Source organism: the organism of the source record quoted next, unplaced genomic scaffold, assembly GCF_019419815.1.
Source record: "Pyrus x bretschneideri cultivar Hongxiangsu unplaced genomic scaffold, Pyrus_bretschneideri_v1 Contig26, whole genome shotgun sequence".
Classification (NCBI taxonomy): domain Eukaryota; kingdom Viridiplantae; phylum Streptophyta; class Magnoliopsida; order Rosales; family Rosaceae; genus Pyrus; species Pyrus x bretschneideri.
Window position 1 is genome coordinate 3,856,920 of NW_025999568.1, and position 21,719 is coordinate 3,878,638.

Genomic DNA, 21,719 nt, shown 5'->3' on the forward strand with positions numbered 1-21,719 from the left:
TGAATGGGCGGGGATAATGATCTTCCCTGATTCTGGCGTTTGGGTTCCTGAAGTTCCTGTAAATGATCCCACCACCTTGAAATTGATTGGGTACCTGCACAAAAGAAGGTAACAACCTATTAGTTGAGATGGGAATTGGAATTGGGATTGGAGACTTACTAGAATGTTGTGGCAATGCCCCTAGGGCAGCCACCATCTCGCCAATTTTAGCACAAGGCACGGCCATATTGGATGTTTTTAGGGTAGTGGCGTGCTCGTTGTGCTCCAATCCGATTCCTTCCTTGATGGTGATTCTAGATGCAGCCTTCTTGATTGGTGCGGATCCTTTCGGCCTTATGTCCTTATGCACATCTATGACAAAACAAGATTGAACATCATTAGTATTCTTAATGGATTCAGAAACTTTAAAGTTAATCGTATCACCACCAAACTCCATAGTTAAGGCTCCCTTGGCCACATCAATCTTGGTGTGGGCTGTTTTCATGAAAGGTCGTCCAAGTAAAAGTGGCGATGGTGGAGAGTGGGTTGAATCCTCCATGTCAAGCACATAGAAATCTGCAGGAAAAATCAAGTGGTCTACCTGCACCAAAACATCTTCCAAAATTCCTCTCGGGTATGCATTAGATCTATCGGCTAATTGAATAATAACACCATCATTTTTAAGCTCTCCTAGATTCATAGATGGATAAATAGAGTATGGCATGACATTAATTGATGCACCTAAATCTAGCATAGCATGTTCGAACCTTGTATTACCAATTACACAAGGGATAGTGAAACTACCTGGATCTTTGCATTTAGGTGGCAGCTTTCTTTGCAATATGGCAGAGACATTCTCACTTACATGTACCACCTCTTTTTCCCGAATCCGTTTCCTTGTTGTACAAATCTTCTTCAAAAACTTCGCATACTTCGGAATTTGCTTTATTGCATCAAGGAGCGGGATATTGACATGCACTTTCCTAAACGTCTCCAGGATGTCTTTTTCATCCTCCTCTATCTTGGCTTGCATAAACCTGCTAGGAAATGACACATTTGGTGGAATCACATTAGAAATAATTGAGTTTGGACCTACCTTACATTTGTTGGATGGCCTAGAAGCTTGAAGTGGTTGCGGCAAAGGTTGCTCCACCTTTGCCTTGGCTTTACCCTTCCTCTCTTCCTCTTGCACAAACCTTTCATCCTCTTCTTGGCTTGATTTTGGTAGTTGTGGGGTGGTTCCAACTTCCTTGCCACTTCTTAAGGTGATTGCATTGGCGGTTTCAAAGCCTCCCTTCGGATTTGGAATGGTTGAGCTAGGGAGCTTGCCTTGGTCTCGGAATTGCCCTACAAACTCCTCAATCTGCCCAATTTGCTTCTCCAATTGATCCACCCTCTTTTCTTGATTTTGCATTGCTTTGGCTTGATTCTCTTGTCCCTGAGACAAATTAGTTAATAACTTAAGAAGCGTATCATTGTCTAGAGACGTACCTGAACTTGTTTGGGCAGATTGTGGAGGTGCTTGTGTGGGTGCGAATGGCTTGGTGAAGAAGCCCGGGGGTTGTTACCTAAAGCCTCCTTGTTGTGGTGGTTGTTGGGACTCCCTCCATTTGAAGTTCGGGTGGTCTCTCCAACCTGGATTATAAGTGTTCGAGTACGGATCGTTCCTTGGTTGGTTTTGGCCCTGAAATCCAATTGCGTTGGCGCTTTCCCATCCACCATTTTCTATGAGTTGTGGGCACTTCTCAGAAGCATGTCCTTGGATAGAACACACCCCGCATACAATCGGTCCTTGCATCCTCATTCCTTCGGCCATCTGAGACACAATGGAAGTAAGATTAGCTAATTGTGAATGAATATCGGGTGTGGAACTTACCTCATGCACTTGCTGCCGTGGGGGTCCTCTTTGTCCTACTCCTTCGTATTGTTGAGCGTTCAACGCTCGGTTAGCAATCAAGACCTTTGTAGCCATGGGTGTCTTGTCCACCAATGCTCCACCCGCCGAGGCATCGAGCTTCACCCGCCGAGGCATCGAGCATTTGTCGTTCAATTGGTAGGAGCCCTCGTAGAAGTATTGTAGAAGCAACTCCTCCTTCGTCTGATGTTGTGGACAAGAAGCAACAAGAGATTTAAAACGTTCATAATACGTAGGAAAAGACTCACCTTCATCTTGTTGAATTCCACTTATCCTTTTACGTAAAAGGATGATTCGAGAAGTTGGGAAAAACTTCTCCAGAAATGCCCTCTTCATGCTCTCCCATGATGTGACGGTTCCGGGAGCTAAGTTATACAACCAATCCTTGGCTTTGTCCATTAAAGAGAATGGAAAAGCCTTCATCTTCAAAATACTTCCGTCGACGTTGACGGGAGTCATGCTTGAACACACCACCTCGAATTCCTTCAGATGCTTGTTCGGATCCTCCATGGACAATCCATGGTACTTCGGAATGTGGTGGAGCAAGCTTGACTTCAACTCAAACTCCTCGGTCTTGCCTTCGGCCGGTGGGGGATATTGGATACACAAGGGTGCGGCATTATCCAATCCCGAAGCGGAAAGCTCCTTGAGTGTCCGGGTGTCTACGGCCATGCCTTGTGGTTCTTCAAAGATCCTTGCCGTGGGTTCCTCCTTCTCTTCTAGGACTTGTTCTTCAAGCTCAGGTTCCGGGCTTGGTAGATTTGACTCGTGGTGCTTCTTCCTTCGTCTCAAAGTCCTCTCAAAATCACTGTCAAAGTCCGAGATACCCTCACGAATCGGTTGAGAACTCCGAGTCATACACTAGTACCTAAAACAAGAAAAACAAAACAAGGTCAGAAACTTTAACAAAATAAATAAACAGAAAGTAAACAATCCAAGGGATTAGCAAAGTTGCTAATCCCCGGCAACGGCGCCAAAAATTTGATGCGAACTAAATAAGCACACAAATTAAAACCCTCTTGTGACAATTGTAGTATATGTATAAGTAAGGATCGTTCTTAACCGGGGATTAGGAGGGATTGCAAAATCACTTGGAAACTGACTAAAAAACGTAAAATAAAGGTTAAAACACTAAACTAGACTCAAAGAATGCAAAACTAAACACTTCAAACACTAAAACAAACCAAAAACTCAAAACAGCACCCAAAACACTCAAAACTGCCTTAAAAACACTTTCTGGGCAGTTTTGAGCACTTTGACTACTTTGGATGAAATTGGGTAATAAAATGAATCAAAACACTTAGAAACACAAACTAAGACACTTTCTAACTAAATTGGACACTAAAGTAAAGGGGGATTGAGGTTTTGACTAAATTAAACTAAATGCACAGAATGTAATTAAGGGCAGATTGTAAATATGAATGTGATGAAAATATGGATGAATGCTAGCTAGAAGGTTCTTCTCCACACATGTTACACTTGCATACAAGATGATTTTCGGTTGGTTTTTCGATGAATTATGAAACTCAACACCCCGGGTTAATTAGGTCCGCTTAAATTAACCGTCAAGTTCTCCTTAAGTTAATGAATTGGATGAGTTAGCGCAACGCAATTCAAAACATTCTCCAAAAGTCCTTTACGTGAAAAGCACAATAAAGATACAATCAAAGATCATTAAGCATCATGAAAACTATAAGTGCTGACGAGGCCTTCGTTACTATGATGAGCATGAAACTAGTGCCAATAATTCATTTAACGCGATTGTTTGTAAGCAACCTCCACTACTTGTGAATATAAGTTCATAATTATTAGGTGAAACTCACTTATATTCTAGCGTCATATTCATGCATGAAAATTAAGCGTGCACTCTCAATAAACATACATAAATAAGTTATCAATCAAACAGTTAAACAAATTGAATCTACAACTCATGAAATTCCAATCAAAGGTAATCAATTCATATTGCAAGCATAAACATGGTTTCGAATCACCCCCTAGCTAACTAGGGATTTAGCCTCTCATGTTCACAGAAAGAGAAATAAAATTGAATTTAAACATAACGAACAAAGGATGGATTACACCTAAAACGCCCAAGGAATCCACTTGAATTTCTGCACGTTTTAAGGTCCTCTTTCTTCTTCTCCTTGCTGCGGCAGAGATGGTTTTGGATGATTTGGGGTGAGTTTCTGGGTTATAGATGGGTTTAGGGTGGTAAAGGTGTGCGGCAAGGGGTGTGGATGGTGTATGGAGGTGTGGAATGGAGTGAGGAATGGTGGGAAGGCTGCGGCAAGGTTGTAGGAAGGTGGGTAATGGCTGGAATGGAAGGGGAATGCACGGGTTGATGAATGAATGGGAGAGACAGCTAGGGGGAATATATGTATGATGGTGGCTGAATGATGAAGAGTGAATGAATGGAATGACAGCTAGGGAGTGAATGATTGGAATGACAGCTAGGGAGTGAATGATGAAGGGAGTCACGGCTAGGGAGTGAATGATTGATGGTGGCTGAATAGAATGCATAAATAATGCATGTAGGGTGCGGCTAAGGTTGTATAATATGTAGGGTTTTAGAAAATAAACCCTACCTTATTATAATTAAATCAAAGGCTTCTAGAATTTAGGAAATAAAATCATAAATTAAAGGGGGAATGATTAAAGGGTGTGGCTATGGTGGGAAAGGTGTGGAAGATGGCTGGAATTAGGAGAAGGAAATAGGTTTAATTCAGAAATAAAAGGGCAAGGTGGCTGCAAGGAAAAGGATTAGGGTTTAGGTGCATAGAATGGGCCTAAAATACCTCCCCTTGCACGGTAAGGGAAGGGGAGAAGGGAAAAACCCACGGCAAGGTTGTGTAATTGGGCTAGGGCCATTGTTTTGTGTCCTAAAGTGCCTACAAGGCCTTCAAAGTGGCTAGAAAATACGGACGTTTAAGTTTAGGAAAGGTTACCAAAACGGGAAACCTAGGGTTAACTTTCCTACTTCAAGTAGGAATCCTTGTTTGAGTAGGATTCCTCGTTTTGGTAGGAATTCATCGTTTGGAGTAGGAATTCGTCGTTTCTTCAAGTCTTCAACTCATTCATTCCTCTTTTGCTCTAAAAGACTCCAATTAGCATCTTCTTGCACACTTTGGCCTTATAATCTGAAAATACACAAAAGTGGCCTTAAACACTAAAATAACTAAGTAAACACAACAAAAATGCACGAGAACAAGCTCATTAAGTCGCATGAATACGCTCCTATCACTGGGTTGCAGGAAGATGATGGGGAAGAGAGAGGGGGGAGATGCACGAAAGGAGAGGGAAGATGATGGCTAATGTTTTTTATTTTTTTATGTACTTTTTTATTATTATTTTAATATTTAAATAATATTAAATGATTTTTTTTGTTTTTAATAATTTTTTTAATAATTTTTTAATAAAAATGGGTCCCGGATCAAGCCATGTCAGCATTTAACTGATAAATAAATGGCCAAGCTAACGGAAGGTATAACATTGATACAAATTCGTAAGATGAGGTATGACATTGTCAATTTTAAAAGATGAGGTATGAAAGTGTCATTTGACCCATACTTGTGGTAGTTTTTTGTAATTAACTCTAAAAATAATAATAACAAAATATAAAATTAAAAAAAAAAACTAACATTTGCACAGATCCATTTCCAGCAAATTCACAGTTCACTATCAGATATCAGTGCAGTGCAGATTTTGCACTACTCCCTGCATAGATCACATCCAATCCAAATACAAAGTCCAACATTCAAGTTTATAGATTAACAACGTTATATCGTCCAGCATCGTTCGATACATTAAATACGAGACATTCAAAATAACATCCGAGAGACATTTAAAGATCAAATCAACATACAAAACATCTGAGAGTCCAAGACATCCAAATTATGGAGTCCAAAATCAAATAATCCAAAATAACATAAACATGACATCCGCAATAAATTCCGCATTAACATCCGAAACCACATCTAAGAAACTGATTAAAAATCTGAAGAAAAACTTTTAGGAATGTATCAGGTCTGTATACTATGGACCTAAGTATTAATCTTATAGCTGGTAAACACCTTTTAGAGTTGGGTATAAATGATGCAAGAGAAGTTGAGGGAATGCAAAATAAGTCGATCCAAGTACAAGCACATACGGTGAAGAGGCTTTAATTTTTTTTTTTTTTTTTTTAATGTAATAAAATGCAATTTAGACAAGTATTTGAAGGTTCATTGTGTTTTAATCTTTCTATGTCACATGATTATTGTACTAGATGTCATAATTTGATTTTAGAACTTCTCTACAACACTAAAATAAGTCGATCTAGTTATACCTGTTGCTGTTGGTAGAGATGCTGAACTTGTAAGGGACGTTAGCTCCACAGCTGGAATATGGTGCCACTCTTTTCCAGACAGCTGCAAGAGAGAAACGATAAAAATGTATGAGTTACTATTGACCATCTGGGAAATTTACAATAAAACTGTATGATAAATGATATTTAGGAAATAGAGGTATTATTTATGAGAATAATATCTTTCCTTTTATACTTATATTAGGAATCAGGATATTCAAATGCATAGTCAGATATCTATTATAATCCTGACAAAAATAAAGGCAGAGAATACAGAACCAGGTTTACGCAGCATGGATGCCTTTATTCTAGACAGAAGGTAATGAGGGGGTAAAACAACAAAAACAAAGGCAGAGAATACAGAGCCAGGTTTACAGTCCAAATAAACTACTAGGAACCAGGTAATAAACTTGAGGACGGGACTACATCCCTGCGAACCACCAAAAAAAAAAAAACGAACAGAAGTATTAACCACGTCTACTACTGTCAAAGAAAGCTAGGATACAAATTAATGGACTATTGAGAGCAAAAGAGAGACTTGGTCCAAAGCGTCACGAGTTCTAGATTCTGACACTCCCATCCATGTTACCAAAACATTTTCATCCCCCCAAACAATTCATAACACAGGCAACAAACAAAAATCAAAGTATGCATTAGCCATCTTTCTCAGCATCTCTACCACCACTAATCCATCTTTCATTTAACAAAAAAAAAAAAAAAAAATCAAAGTATGCATTAGCCATGTCAACGACTCGATATAGAGAGATTCAAACTTAATGAAAGCCATTTCTCATAATAAGTTCTAACGAAGTTTCAAAAGAAACGGCACAAGACCTAAATGTCCGAAAAGACTTGACGCTCCATTGTCTCGATTCCCAGTCTACTTGATCTTCTTCTTTGGCATCAGCTGCATTAATAAAAGATAACACGAATAAAGAACAAAACTAAAACGGTAAGGGTTGAGAAGGTAGGATCAAACAGACATCGATATTCAATCAGCTATATGAAATACCTGGTTGCTGTGTCCCCACTTCTTCTTCCTGCAGTTAACCGCAAGGGGGTGCAGGCGGGCATAGCACCTGTTCACGAGTATTTATATATGTGAGATACAAAGAGAATCAAAGAAAAGAAAAATAACTCTCAAACTAAAGAAAGTAAGACACTCAATCAAGTCAGACGAATGGTTTCGGTGTAAATATAAATCAAACTTCTTAAACTGAATCCAATATGACATTGGGATTTGGCAATGTAAGTACTCATCCACATTCTCTTTTCTAAATCCAAATCCTTTTATATAAAAAAACCACATAGATTTTGTCTCAGAAGCAAACAGATCAATCATGAATCATCAATCCACTACAAAATTAAGTTAATTAACTCTAGTAACCTAGTTCAAAAACCACAGACATTCTCGGCCCTCTGGGTTCTCAAAAGCAAACAGATCAATCATCAATTCAATCATCAATCCACTGCAAAATTAACTCTAGTAACCTACTTCAATCACCAATTCAATCATCAATCACCAATTCAATGCAATCATCAATCATCAATTTATTCATCAATCTACAAATTCTAATTAAAAAACCCTAAAATCCCTACACCCGAAATTCAAATTAATAATAAAACCCTAATTCAAAATTACCTAAATTTTAGAGGGATGATGGCTGCGTCCTCGATGGCGATGATGGGGTGATGGTGGTCGCGATGGCGGTGGTGTTGTCGAAGAGGAGAGAATTGAGCCGTGGTTCTGGGACTTGTGTTCTTTGGGATGTTGTCGTGGAGGATGGCTGGATGGGTGGTGCCATTGTTGGTTGCGACGGCTTTGGGATGTTGTCGTGGAGGATGGCTGGATGGGTGGTGCCATTGTTGGTTGCGACGGCGGTGAGGCTGGATGGGTGATGTCGTCAAGAAGATGATGGAGTTCGAGGGAGGGAGTGAGTGACTGTCTGACACTAGAAGTGGAACCTAGACACAAGGGACATCGACTAGGGTAGAATTAACGATTGAGATTGATGATAGGATATTATTTAATCTCGGTCGTTCATTATTATTAGAAACGGGTCGGTCCGGGTCCCCTTTTTCTAAGGATTAGGACTTGGCCCACCCCGTATTTGATAGCGTCCCGTCCCGTCCCAGCCCATTTACTCTCTACAATATATGTACCTGCCCCGAATTGGCATTACTCGCCCCGACTCATGGGTCTAGGGACCGTTTGCCCAGCCCTAGTTGGTATATCCTTTCAGGGGTTGGAGAAAGTGATTTGGATCCATTGACTATCTCTTGGTTTGATGTTTCTGGTGACATAGTCCGGTTGTGTTGTACTTTTGGTTGCGGGTTTGTAGTTTTTGTGTTGCGAAGTCTGGGTCCATTTGACCACTTGATCGTTTTGTTCAGCATGGCTGCCTTGGTGACTGCTGACAAGTCATTTGCACCGATGGCAACAATTGTTTACTGCATTTAGATGATAAAGAAGAGGGTTTTGTTAGTTTTTTGTCTGTTTTCTTATTAGGTTTGGCTTTATGTGTATTTGGATTTCCCCATTATGTTTTGGTTTTGGGTTGTTTTACCGTTCCTTGTGTTTGCCTGGTGTATTTTTTTTTCCTTAATGAATGATACTTTTTGACAAATGTCAATTAGAAACTTCAACTTTGGTATTTGAAAAACTAATATCTAGGTATCCTAATTTAGTATTGTTGTAAAAACCCGCACACTGGACCTTGTTCTTTTGATGTAACCAACGGCAATAGACTAAACTAGCAAATATAGAAAACTTAGAAACACACAAGAATTATACTGGTTCGGCAGAACTTATGCCTAAGTCCAGTTGTGATTTCCCTGATTTCCCTAGGTAGAGAAATCACCACTTCTTTGATTAATAATAGAGATTACAGAACTTATGCAAACCCTAGAACTAATCTCAAAACTCTCTGCTGTTTTTCTGTTTTTTCTCTGCTGTTTTTCAGCCTTGCCGCACCCTATTTATAGATATAGGGTTGGCTTACATGTCCTTTACAGATTATAATTCCTATTCTAAGTGGAATAGGAAATTAGACTTCCTTTCCAATTCCAAATAGACTTCTAGGATTTCTAATCTAAATTGAATAAGGAAACTAAGATTCTTTCCTAGCCCTTTTAGGAGAAGAATTGGTGCACCCTTTCCCTAAAACAATCCTAAACAGAAAAGGACACAAATTGACGAGCCAAAACTAACAATCTCCACCTTGGTGAGTCAAACCAAGTCTTGATCGTTTGCACCCCAGAGTATCTTTGAACCTTCTTGAAGTAGCTCTGGAAAACTTCAAGAGTCTTCACCTTGGCAACCTCCTTCTTGCCTCATTGCACCTCAGGTGAGGAGGTGCTCCACTTTAATCAATCAACGAGATTGATCAAGTTCAAACAATGCTTGAACTTCTTGGCCGGCACTATCTTTGTAAGGAAATCTGCGGCATTGTCATCCGTATGAACCTTTTCAATCCAAATTTCCTTAGACTCCACCCAATCTCTGATTCTGTGATACCTTGCTTCAATGTGCTTTGATCTTCCAGAAAAAACCTGATTCTTTGCCAAGTGAATGGCACTTTGACTATCACACTTAAGCTTCACACAATCTTGAGTGATTCCCATTTGACTTACCAAGCCACTAAGCCAAATTGCTTCCTTTCCAGCTTCGGCCAATGCAATATACTCTGCCTCTGTGGTTGATAAGGCTGTAATTGGTTGCAGTAGTGCCCTCCAACTGATTGGTCCTCCTGCGCATGTAAACACATAACCAGAAGTTGACCTTCTCTTGTCCAAGTCCCCTGCATAATCGGCATCCACATATCCTAACACCCCTGCATTTTCCTTTTGCTTCTCAAACATAATCCTTTGTCGCCAAGAACCCTTCAAATAACGCAAAATCCACTTGACTACATCCCAATGTTGCTTTCCTGGATTTGCCATGTATCTGGAAACGACACTGATTGCTTGAGCTATGTCAGGACGTGTGCATACCATTGCATACATGAGGCAACCCACGACATTAGCATAAGGCACCTTCTTCATTTCTTGTTGCTCTTCCTCGGACGTAGGACACTGTTGTCCACTTAACCTGAAGTGAGCTGCCAAAGGAGTCGAAACTACCTTTGCTTCTTGCATGTTGAACTTCTCAAGAACCTTCTGAATATACTTGGCTTGTGATATCCAAATCCTTCCAGCGGTCCTATCTCTCTGAATTTCCATGCCAAGGATCTTCTGTGCGGCACCTAGATCCTTCATGTCGAACTCCTCGCTCAACATCCTTTTCAAGTCTTGAATTCTAGACTTGTCTTGACAAGCAATTAACATGTCATCCACATATAGCAATAGCAATATGATCATCCCATCTTGGAACACATGATAGTACACACAACAATCATACAAACACCTTCTAAAATTAATTTTCAGCATGAATGAATCAAACCTCTTGTACCACTGTCTTGGAGACTGTTTCAGGCCATACAGGGACTTCCTTAGCTGACATACTTGGTTTTCTTTCCCATATTCAACAAACCCTTCTGGTTGAGCCATGAATATCGTCTCCTCTAAATCCCCATGAAGAAACGCTGTCTTCACATCCATCTGCTCAATCTCCATGTCATGCTGAGCTGCCATTGCTAAAAGCAATCGGATAGAAGTATGCTTGACTACAGGTGAAAAGATCTCATCATAATCCACCCCTTCCTTTTGCGAGTACCCCTTAGCCACAAGCCTTGCTTTGAATCTCACGACATCTTGTTCATGTAGTCCTTCCTTTTTCCTAAATACCCACTTGCATCCAACTAGCTTTCTGTCTTTGGGTTTAGGAACCAACTCCCAAACAGAGTTCTTGTAAAGAGACTCCATTTCCTCTGTCATAGCACTTATCCAACTATCTCGCTCATCACTTGCTATAGCTTCTCGATAAGTAGTCAGATCTCCTTGACTAATGTTAAGAGCATAATTAACTTCGTTTTGGTCAAACCCAAACCTGTCAAGTTTCTTCTTGTTCCGCTTAGGTTTGTCCAGTGCTATGCATCTTTGGAATGCAGGTGGATTGTTGGGTGGAGTTTGACTCCTTTGGGATATCTGGCGGATTGGAGTACCTTCAATCTGTCCTGTTTCTTGCTCCACCTGATTCCTAACTGGTGAATGATGTTGATGCTCTTCTTCTTCCTCAAAACCATCAGATTCGGCCTCTTGCTCAATTTGCTCCGCCTGAGCTTCTTCTTCATCTGACCTGATTAACGGAATCTTTGTTGCTTCAATTTCAGCATCATCCTTCTTCTCCCTACTGCTCTCGACTTTATTCAGAGGCATGGTTGTCTCATCAAAGACAACATCTCGACTGACAACCTTTTTCCTGTTGTTGAAATCCCAAAGCTTGAAACCCTTCACTCCTTTCTCAAAACCTAGGAATATGCAAAGTATAGACTTCGGTTTTAGCTTGGACCTTTCATCACTTGGAATATGTGCATAAGCACTACAGCCGAACACCCTGAGCTTGGAATAATCCACCGGCTTCTCAGACCATACCTCTTCTGCACTCTTAAAACCGAGAACTGCAGATGGTGATCTGTTAATCAAATAACTTGCATGATTAACAGCCTCTGCCCAAAAACTATCAGGCAATCCTGCATGAAATCGCATGCTCCTTTCTCTCTCCATGAGAGTTCGGTTCATCCTCTCAGCAGCTCCATTTTGTTGGGGATTCTTCTTTACTGTGAAGTGCCTTATGATGCCTTCCTGCTTGCAGTAATCGGTGAACTCATTACTTGTATATTCACCTCCATTGTCACTTCTCAGATACTTGATCTTTCTTCCAGTTTGATTCTCGGTTTCTGTTTTCCATTCCTTGAACTTTGCAAAAACCTCGGATTTCTGCTTCATGAAATAAATCCAAACCTTCCTAGAAAAATCATCCATGAAAGTAACAAAATACCTGGCTCCACCATTTGATTTAGTTGGAGCAGGACCCCAAACATCTGAGTGAATATAGCTGAGTCGCTCCTTACTTCGGCTATCTGCACTGCTACTTGCGAATGATACCTTTCTTTGCTTCCCAAGAACACAGTATTCACAAAAGTCCAGTTTGCAAGCTGACACGCCTTCCAACAGGCCTTGCTTGTGTAATTCTTGCAATCCCTTCTGGCTTATGTGCCCGAGCCTATGATGCCATAGTTCAGTCTTGTCTTCTATACTTTGATTTACAGAAACAGCTGCTCCCCCGACTATAGTGGTCCCAATTAACTTATACAACTTATTGGGTTGTAGGTCACCCCGCATTACCACTAGCGATCCTTTGGTTACCCTGAGTCTTCCTTTTTTAGACTTGTACCCATAACCGGCCTCATCTAAAGTACCCAAGGAAATCAAATTCTTTCTTAGTCTAGGGACATACCTGACGTTCCCCAAAGCTCGTATCATCCCATCGAACATTCTGATTCGAACAGTGCCGATTCCTCTTACAGGACATGAAGAATCATCCCCCATTAAGACTTCCCCGCTGCTGACTTCTTTGTAAATATCAAACCATTCTTTTACTGCACACATATGAAACGTGCATCCAGTATCCAAAATCCAATTGGAAGCCTTGGAGCCCGATGTTACCGAAAGAAGTTCCCCGTCACTCTCATGTTCGGTGACTGCACTAGCGGAACCTGAGCTTCCTTCCATCTTGGCTTTCTTTTCTTTCCAAATCTTGCAGTTCCTCTTCCAATGATCGGCTGAACCACATTCGAAGCAACCTTCCTTCTTTTCCTTTTTCTTCTTGGATTTTGACCTACCTCTGTTGCCAGTTTTCTCTTCCCTTGTCTTTTCCCGCCCCCTCTCCTTGCCTTTGGCATAAAGGCCTTGAGAGTTTTCAGTTATATCATCTAGTTTAGCATATGACTGAAGAGCTTGAATTACGTCTTCAAGCTTCAAGGACTCTTTTCCAAACATTAGAGTTGTTCGAAAGTGCTTGAAAGACGAAGGTAGAGACCTTAGCAGGATGATAGCCATATCATCATCTTTGTAAGTTTCTTCGACTTTCTGAAGATTAGCTATGCAATTCTGGAACCTGCATACGTGATCTTCAATATCACCTCCTTCTTCTAGTCGAAGCCCGAATAGTTCATCCTTTAGAAAAAGTTTATTGGACACGGTTTTGCCCATATAAACATTCTCCAATTTTTCCCATGCTTCCTAGGCAGACATCTTTTCGGTGATGTGTGACCGAACTGATCTTGTGAGATGGATCTCGATGGAACTCTTGGCCTTCTTAAGAACCTTATTCCATGTTGCTTCTGTCATGCTTTCCGGCTTCTTACCATCAAGTGCATCATCCAAATCCTGCTGTATCAGTACGTTCTTCATCATCCTTTGCCAGTCCGTGAAGTCATCCTTGCCGTCAAAGGGTTTTAACGCAGGTCCTTGATCCGCATTCATCTTCCCTTTTAACATCGTAGAACACCTTGATCCTAGCTCTTGATACCAATTGTTGTAAAAACCCGCACACTGGACCTTGTTCTTTTGATGTAACCAACGGCAATAGACTAAACTAGCAAATATAGAAAACTTAGAAACACACAAGAATTATACTGGTTCGGCAGAACTTATGCCTACGTCCAGTTGTGATTTCCCTAGGTAGAGAAATCACCACTTCTTTGATTAATAATAGAGATTACAGAACTTATGCAAACCCTAGAACTAATCTCAAAACTCTCTGCTGTTTTTCTGTTTTTTCTCTGCTGTTTTTCAGCCTTGCCGCACCCTATTTATAGATATAGGGTTGGCTTACATGTCCTTTACAGATTATAATTCCTATTCTAAGTGGAATAGGAAATTAGACTTCCTTTCCAATTCCAAATAGACTTCTAGGATTTCTAATCTAAATTGAATAAGGAAACTAAGATTCTTTCCTAGCCCTTTTAGGAGAAGAATTGGTGCACCTTTTCCCTAAAACAATCCTAAACAGAAAAGGACACAAATTGACGAGCCAAAACTAACAAGTATTTGCACATCCTAAATCTAAACCCTAAATCCTCAAAATCTAAATGATGATGTAACCATTGTCAAAGCGTGGAGTATGCAATCACAAGCATTGGCATAATTTTTTTTCACATTTTTCGCACTTATAAATTAATTATTATGAATTATCACACATTCTGAACTTCATCTAAAAACATTGTTCACTAGGGTTTGGATGGTTTTAAAAATCCAATTATTGATGTATCCATCATTAAAGTGTAGAGTATGCGATCATGAGCGTTTACATATTTGTTTCCCATTTTTCACACTTGTAGATTAATTATTATGATTTTTTTAATGTATTTTGATTTTTCTTACAAAATACCAAAGCACAGTAAAAAATTTACAATAATTAATTTGAAAGTGTGAATAATGTGAAAAAAAAATGTAAACACTCGTAATCGCAACCTCTACTCTTTGACGATGGTATATCTCGTTTGCATTTTTAAAACCATCCAAACCCTCATGACTTCATTTTTAGGACGAGTTCGAAATATACAAAAATTCATAATAATTAATGTACAATTGTGAAAAGTTTGAAAACATATTCATGTCATAACCCGTACATTAAATAATGTATTGTACTCCGGATGAGTGTAAAATGATCAAAATGCCCTTGATGTGAGTGTCTTGAATAATTATGGACGTTTAAGGGTTAGTTTGGAGTTGTTGTGCTGTGAAAAAAAGTGTTGTTTCAGAAGTAGACGTAGAACTGCTTTTGCTTTCTACTGTTTTAGACCCATGATTTTGATAAAAAAGAACCTTCTTTTTTCCACCAAACACAATTTTAGCCCCAATTTTTTTAAAAAAGCTACTTTTAAAATAATTTCAGCAATGCCAAACTAGTCATAAGTTTAATTTCAATTTCTCATGTTTTCTAATTTTATTTGTCATGTTTTCTAATTTTGTTAAATTAGTTTTCATACTCACGAGTTTGTGGGCGAAAGCAGAATAGAATTCGGAACTACAGAGATTGAGTTATAACTTTTTAGTGAAGAAGGGCAATCTAGTAATTTCAATTGAATAATTTTAAGTGGGTCTTAACCCCACTCTCCCTTCTTCTTTCTCATTCCTGTAACTATCCCTTTCTCGAACTCTCAACTCTCTTACTCGCTTTCTAAACCATCATGAAGAACCACCCAATCACCACCAACTTCGACCAAATTCCACCTTGAAACCACCGTATTTAGGTTGTGAGTGATTTGGGGATCACGAAAGTGGTCTTGCATGTGAGAAATGGGGTCGGGGAAGGGACGAACTCATTCATCGAGGCTCTCCCAACAAGCTCGAGTTTGAACCCTACGAATTTGAGGTCTCGTTGCTAAACCCTCGATCATTTTCATGGATGAGCCAACATCATGTCTTGATGCAAAGGCAACTGCCATTGTTATAAGGGTGGTTAGAAATGCGCTAGACAGTGGTAGAACAGTTGTCTGCATAATTCATCAGCCTAGCATAGATATCTTTGAGTCCTTTGATAAACTCAAGTGAAGCATCCAAAAGTATACTCACTTGATCTTAATGTACTCTTTTTCCCTACGATTAGGAGCATTTTTCCTGCTAGGTTTTTGCTACCTAAATAGGTTTTAATGAGACACCCATCCTAAGCTGATCATACCCTTGTGAGTTTGCTACTTGCGTCAAGAAGACATATAGTTTTGACTTAATGCAAATTCTCACATTTCTCCTTACTCTATGAATTTTTATCTTAGTTTAGGTTTTACCATAGTGAGGTTTTGTGAGTTTTACCTTTTATGCATCCTTCCGTTAATTTGAGACTGCATTCGTTCATTGTGCTAACAACTCCATCAATTGAACTTACTTCATCATTAAAGACCTAATGCGCCCTTTACTAGAGTATTTACACACTAAAGGGGGAGTGTTGCAGTCTTAATTAGGTTAGGAATGTGGTTGTGTAAATCCTAGGAAATCCTTATGGGATTCTACCATATGTTACACTTTAGATATTATCTTATTAGAGTTGTAATCCTATTAGGGTAATGAATTAACCTTCCCTACTACTATAAATAAAGGCACAATGGGGGTGAGAAAACACACCTCAGAGATCACCCAATTCTCTCTATGCTTGCCGCACCCTCTCTCTCAATCTCTCTATAATTCTTTAGTTAAATAAGCCTACAATAGTAGTCGATTTTGAAGTAATAAAGTGTGAGAAATATTAGTGTTAAGTCATCATCTATTACAATGAAGTTCACAAGGCTTTGGAGGGTTTTACAAATGAAGTTCACAAGGGTTTGGAGGTTTTAAAAATGCAAACATTGAAGGTTAGATTTTCTTTATACATATTCTACTTCTGACATTTAAGCTTATATCTAATATGCAATCTGTTTGTGAAATTTAGATCAAATATAAACATGTGAGACAAGTTAAGTTTTGTGAAAACCTTTTGAAAAACCATGCAAACCTTAAGATTGTGACATTCGACTTCAGTGAACTTACTATAGGTGTTTGAGACCCTCTTGTCCTACATTAGGCAACAATATTTTTTCACTAGATTTTATGTAAGCTTATTCCTTCTTCTTAGTAATTAGAACTTGGACCATTTGGAAATAGATTGAAGGCTTGGGCCTTATAGTTGTGCGGCTTAGACTTGAATATAATATAGCCTAAATACAATTAATATTAATTAATCAAGACAAGGGCCTTGGGCCTTGGGGCATTTGGGGCTTTGGAATTTAAAATTAATCAGATTCATTAATTTTAAATTTTCGGATTAAGTTTTTTAATTAATTTATTAATTAAAAACGTTTTGATTAAAAGACACAACTATTAGAAAGAGTTGTGTACTTTCAAATACGCTAAACATGTATTTGAAAGGGTGTGAAAGAGCCTATATATTTCCAATCATAGTATCCAAGTGAGATTATCTTTTCTTCCTTTTTTTCTTCTGTACGAAATTTCCAGAGAGTAAACACACAAAGCAAATTCGCTAGAATTCTAGAATCCAGTGCAAGTTGTAGAATTAGGTAGTTGAATCCTGGTCGAGCAGACGTTGTAGAACCATAAGCACAAGAGTGGGATGAAAATATTGTTCGAATGACATAACTTTTACGCTAGCCTCTACCTTTTATGATCAAGTTAGTAGCATTGATATTCTTATATTAGTTTCTGTATTTATTGTATAATTTCATTCTACACATCAAGTATTTTTTATTAATAAAATATTAGAATTTCAAGTTTTGTTTATTTCTGTTATTTTTTGTCTATTTCTGAATTGTTCTCCAACAATCTTCGAACAGTATGGAACAATCAGGAACTAAATCTTATTCTGAGAAGCTTGAGAAATTTAAGGGCGGAGACGTTAAAAGATGGTAGCAGAAGATGCTGTTTTATTTGACAACCTTGAATTTAGCTAATGTTTTGCACAAGACTACACCTACTGCAGATGGAGAAAATATTTTTTCTGCAGAAACTTTAACGGCTATAGATGCCTGGAATCATAATGATTTCCTCTGCAAAAACTATATTCTCAATGCATTAGATGATTCATTGTATGATGTCTATGTAGTATGCAAAACAACCAAGGAACTTTGGGAATCACTTGGGAAAAAAAATATAAAACTGAGGATGCTGGTTCGAAGAAATTTCTCGTGGGCAAATTTTTGGACTACAAAATGGTGGATTCCAAGTTCGTTGTCTCTCAAACTAAAGATCTCTAGAAAATCATCCATGACATTCATGTTAAAGGGATGGTGATCAATGAGTCTTTCCAAGTGGCGTTCTTTATAGAAAAACTGTCACCTTCTTGGAAAGAGTTCAAGAATTATCTCAAGCACAAACGTAAGGAGATGACCCTTGAGGATCTCATTGTCAGGCTGAGAATAGAGGAAGATAACAGAAAGAATGAGAAGGGTCTGGTTTCGAGTATAGAAGCCAAGGTGAATGTTGTTGAAGGAAGTTCATCAAAGCAAAGGCTGAAGTTCTAGAAAACTAAGAAGAAGGAAAAACACTTTGTCCTGGTGCGAAAGGCAAAGACTTCAAGAAAATCAAGGGAAGTTGTTGGGTTTGTGGAAAGCAAGGCCATAGGGCTCAAGAATGTCGCCATCGAAGGGATCAAGGTCCTGTAAATCAAGGCAACAACAACCGCGCGAACCTGATTGAAAATAATGTGGATGCCTTGGCTGCAATGATTTCTGAAATCAACCTTGTATCTGACCACGCTGATTGGTGGATAGATACCGGTGCAACTCGCCATGTTTGTGGTGATAGAAATATGTTCTCTTCGTACCAGAAAATCGAGGGAAATGAGCAGTTATTTATGGGAAATGCATCTACATCTGTTGTGGCTAGAATAGGGAAATGTGTTCTGAAATTCACTTCTAGAAAGGAATTAACCCTTTTTGACGTGCTGCATATCCCCGATATAAGGAAGAATCTTGTTTCTGGTTCTATCCTTAGTAATAAAGGATTCAAACTAGTTTTTGAGTCCAATAAGTTTGTACTAACTAAAGGGGGAATGTTTGTAGGGAAGGGTTACCTTGCTGATGGATTATTCAAACTAAATGTACTAACTAATGCTATGAATGAAATAAATAATGCTTTTGCTTATATTGTTGATTCGTCTAATTTATGGCACTCTAGGTTAGGACATGTAAATTTTTGTTCACTTTTTAGAATGCATAATTTAGGTTTGCTGCCCAAAATTGATTATCTAGATAATGTTAAATGTGAGACTTGTACAGAATCATAATTTGCAAGTCAAAGCTTTAAATCAGTGCATGAAAAGTCCAATGATTTATTAGATTTAATTCATAGTGACTTGTGTGATTTTAGATCATATCCAACTCGTGGTGGAAAGAACTATTATGTAACATTTATAGATGATTTCAGTAAGTATTGTTATGTTTATTTACTTCATAGTAAAGATGAGACCTTGAATATGTTTAAGACATATAAGGCAGAAGTTGAGAATCAACTTAACAAGAAGATTAAAGTCTTAAGGTCCAATAGAGGAAGAGAATATGAGTCTCATGCCTTTGCTGTTTGTGCCACACATGGCATAAATCATCAAACAACAGCGCCTTATACACTGTAACAAAATGGTGTTACTGAACGGAAAAATAGGACTTTTAAAGACATGATCAATTCTATGTTGAATAGCTCTGGGCTTCCACACAACTTGTGGGGTGAAGTTTTACTTACTGCAAATAAAATTTTGAATCGAATTCGACCTAAATAGTATTCAAAGTTCGATCAAAGTCCCTTAATTTTGTACACCTCGTTATATTACTATTAATATTTATATTTTTATAGTTTTGACATTAATTGTTTGATATTTTATGAGATTTATAATTCTATAAATTTAAATTCCCTCATTATAATACTATTAGAAACGGTTACAATAAAAAAATTCAAACATTTTGATTGAATAAATGGATAAAAACTATGCAAAAATAAGAAACAATAAATGGCAAAAGAATGTATCCGTAGTGTTAAAAAAATTGGTACCTTTCACATATAACAAAGTGGTACATTAATAAGGAAGAATGGGTACATTATAAATAAATTAGGGTACAGATAAAAGATTAAAAAAATTATCAGTACAAATGAATTTTTAAAAAATATTTTAATACATGGGTACAAAATAAAACTAAAAATAAAATACTACAAATTAAAAAAAAATGCTGCAAATTGAAAGTGGGTACAAACTAAAAATATAAATATATGATACAAAGTTTAGGCATAAAACATAAATATACAATATGTAATTTTTCTATCATTGATTAAATATACAATGTCATGTGAAGGTGTACACATGGGTACAAACACAAATAAAACTTTAAAAAATATGGGCACAAAAAGAAACTAATATATGGGTACAAATTAAAAATGAAAAGAAAATTGGTACAAATTAAAAAATATTTGCAAATTAAAAATAGGTACAAACTAAAAATAAAAATATATGATAAAAAATTTAGCCATAAATATAAATATACTAATTGTAACATTTTTAACACTAAAGGAATATATTTTAAAAATAAAAATATTTTATTATTCAAATAATTAATGATGTTATTAATACCCAAGTACCTTAATCAAAAATTGAAAATGAATAAGATTTTAATCAATGAGGTAATAAAAAGAAGGATGTGAACCTAATTTCTCCTAAAGAAAATGATTGGAAGGGAGTTGAGTTGGTTTTCTTGCATTGAGTTTGCATTTTCATTTTAGTAAATTCTAGTAGTCTAAAATATCGGATCTGTAAACAACATGGGAAATTGCTTTAGCTATAATATTTACATGTATCAATATAATTACTATATGACAGCCATATATAATTTATGTGATATATGTATTTAAAACAATCATTATATAACCGTCAAGAAGATAAGGATATTAAATACAAATATATATATATATATATATTATAGTAATTATTTTTTTTCTTACTAGTGCAAAACTTTTGTAATCATTATCCTCAACTTAAAAAATATGTCTCTTCATTTAATCTTGTTAGAATAATGCTTCCAAAAACCAAGCCGAGTAGATCACGTTTTCTTTTTTGCCCGGGATCCAGCAGATCACGTTTGGATTGTGTGTAAATTTTGTCTTACTAACAATGCATTAAGTTGGAGTGGATTTGCAAGGTGACAAGTGGAATATGTAATTTGACACTTTGCAACCATGCATCAAGGATATTTTTGCTCCATAGCAGCATTATCACCTCATTAATTACCGTTAAATGTATTTTAATTTTGGGATTTGAATAAAAAAAATTTAAATCACATTTATTTAACGATAATTAAGGTTTAAGGTTCCATGTATGCATTCTCCCATACATTCAGTATATGGCCATGGAGATGTATAATTTGACACATATCGGCCATGCAACAAAAGCATATATATATACGGTCCAATAGATGATGTCGGTCAGTCCCATATGAAATGCGTGCTCTCTCTAACATGCATAGGCCATATGTGTCTTCCAAAACTGCACCAAGTGTGGAATTGCAGTGCCCAACGTCATACCCCGAATTTAATTTGCTCCTCTGCATTGGATTATAAAGACAATCCAGGCTAATTTATTATACTACTTTTTTCAGAAATAAATTAATAAATTGAGAATTGTTTGTTAGTCCCTTTTTGCATGTTTAAATATCCACCAACTTATCCAAGGAGAGCAGAGCAAACTCTTGCATGGTTGCACCAGTCCTTTGCACAAAATCTCTCTCTCTCTCTCTCTTCATCTCTGTGTTTTTTCAAGAATCTGAGCAACGAAAACCACAAAAGTAAACAGGTAACTTTCAAGTTTCTCATCAAGCAAACACTTTTGTTATTTGCACATGCAAGTTAGCTTAGTTGGCCCCTTCTGTTCAAGATCGAATTACCTTCCAGTAGTTTAAATACTGATTAGTCAAAAAAGGAAAATAAATAAATAAATAAATAACTAGTCATCAAGTTTCTTAATTTAATTATGATCTGTGCATGTCTCATTTTTGCTAAATTGATTATTTC

At 37.6% G+C, this 21,719-nt stretch overlaps 1 long non-coding RNA gene across 1 annotated transcript; it reads right to left on the bottom strand.

The window, feature by feature from the left end:
* Nucleotides 1-5,633: 5,633 nt before the first annotated feature.
* Nucleotides 5,634-8,059, bottom strand: LOC103934503. Its single transcript, XR_665296.3, has 4 exons — nt 7,879-8,059; nt 7,249-7,315; nt 7,071-7,143; nt 5,634-6,300 (listed from the first exon to the last, which is right to left on the bottom strand). It is a non-coding gene; the product is annotated as an uncharacterized LOC103934503 (long non-coding RNA).
* Nucleotides 8,060-21,719: the final 13,660 nt, after the last annotated feature.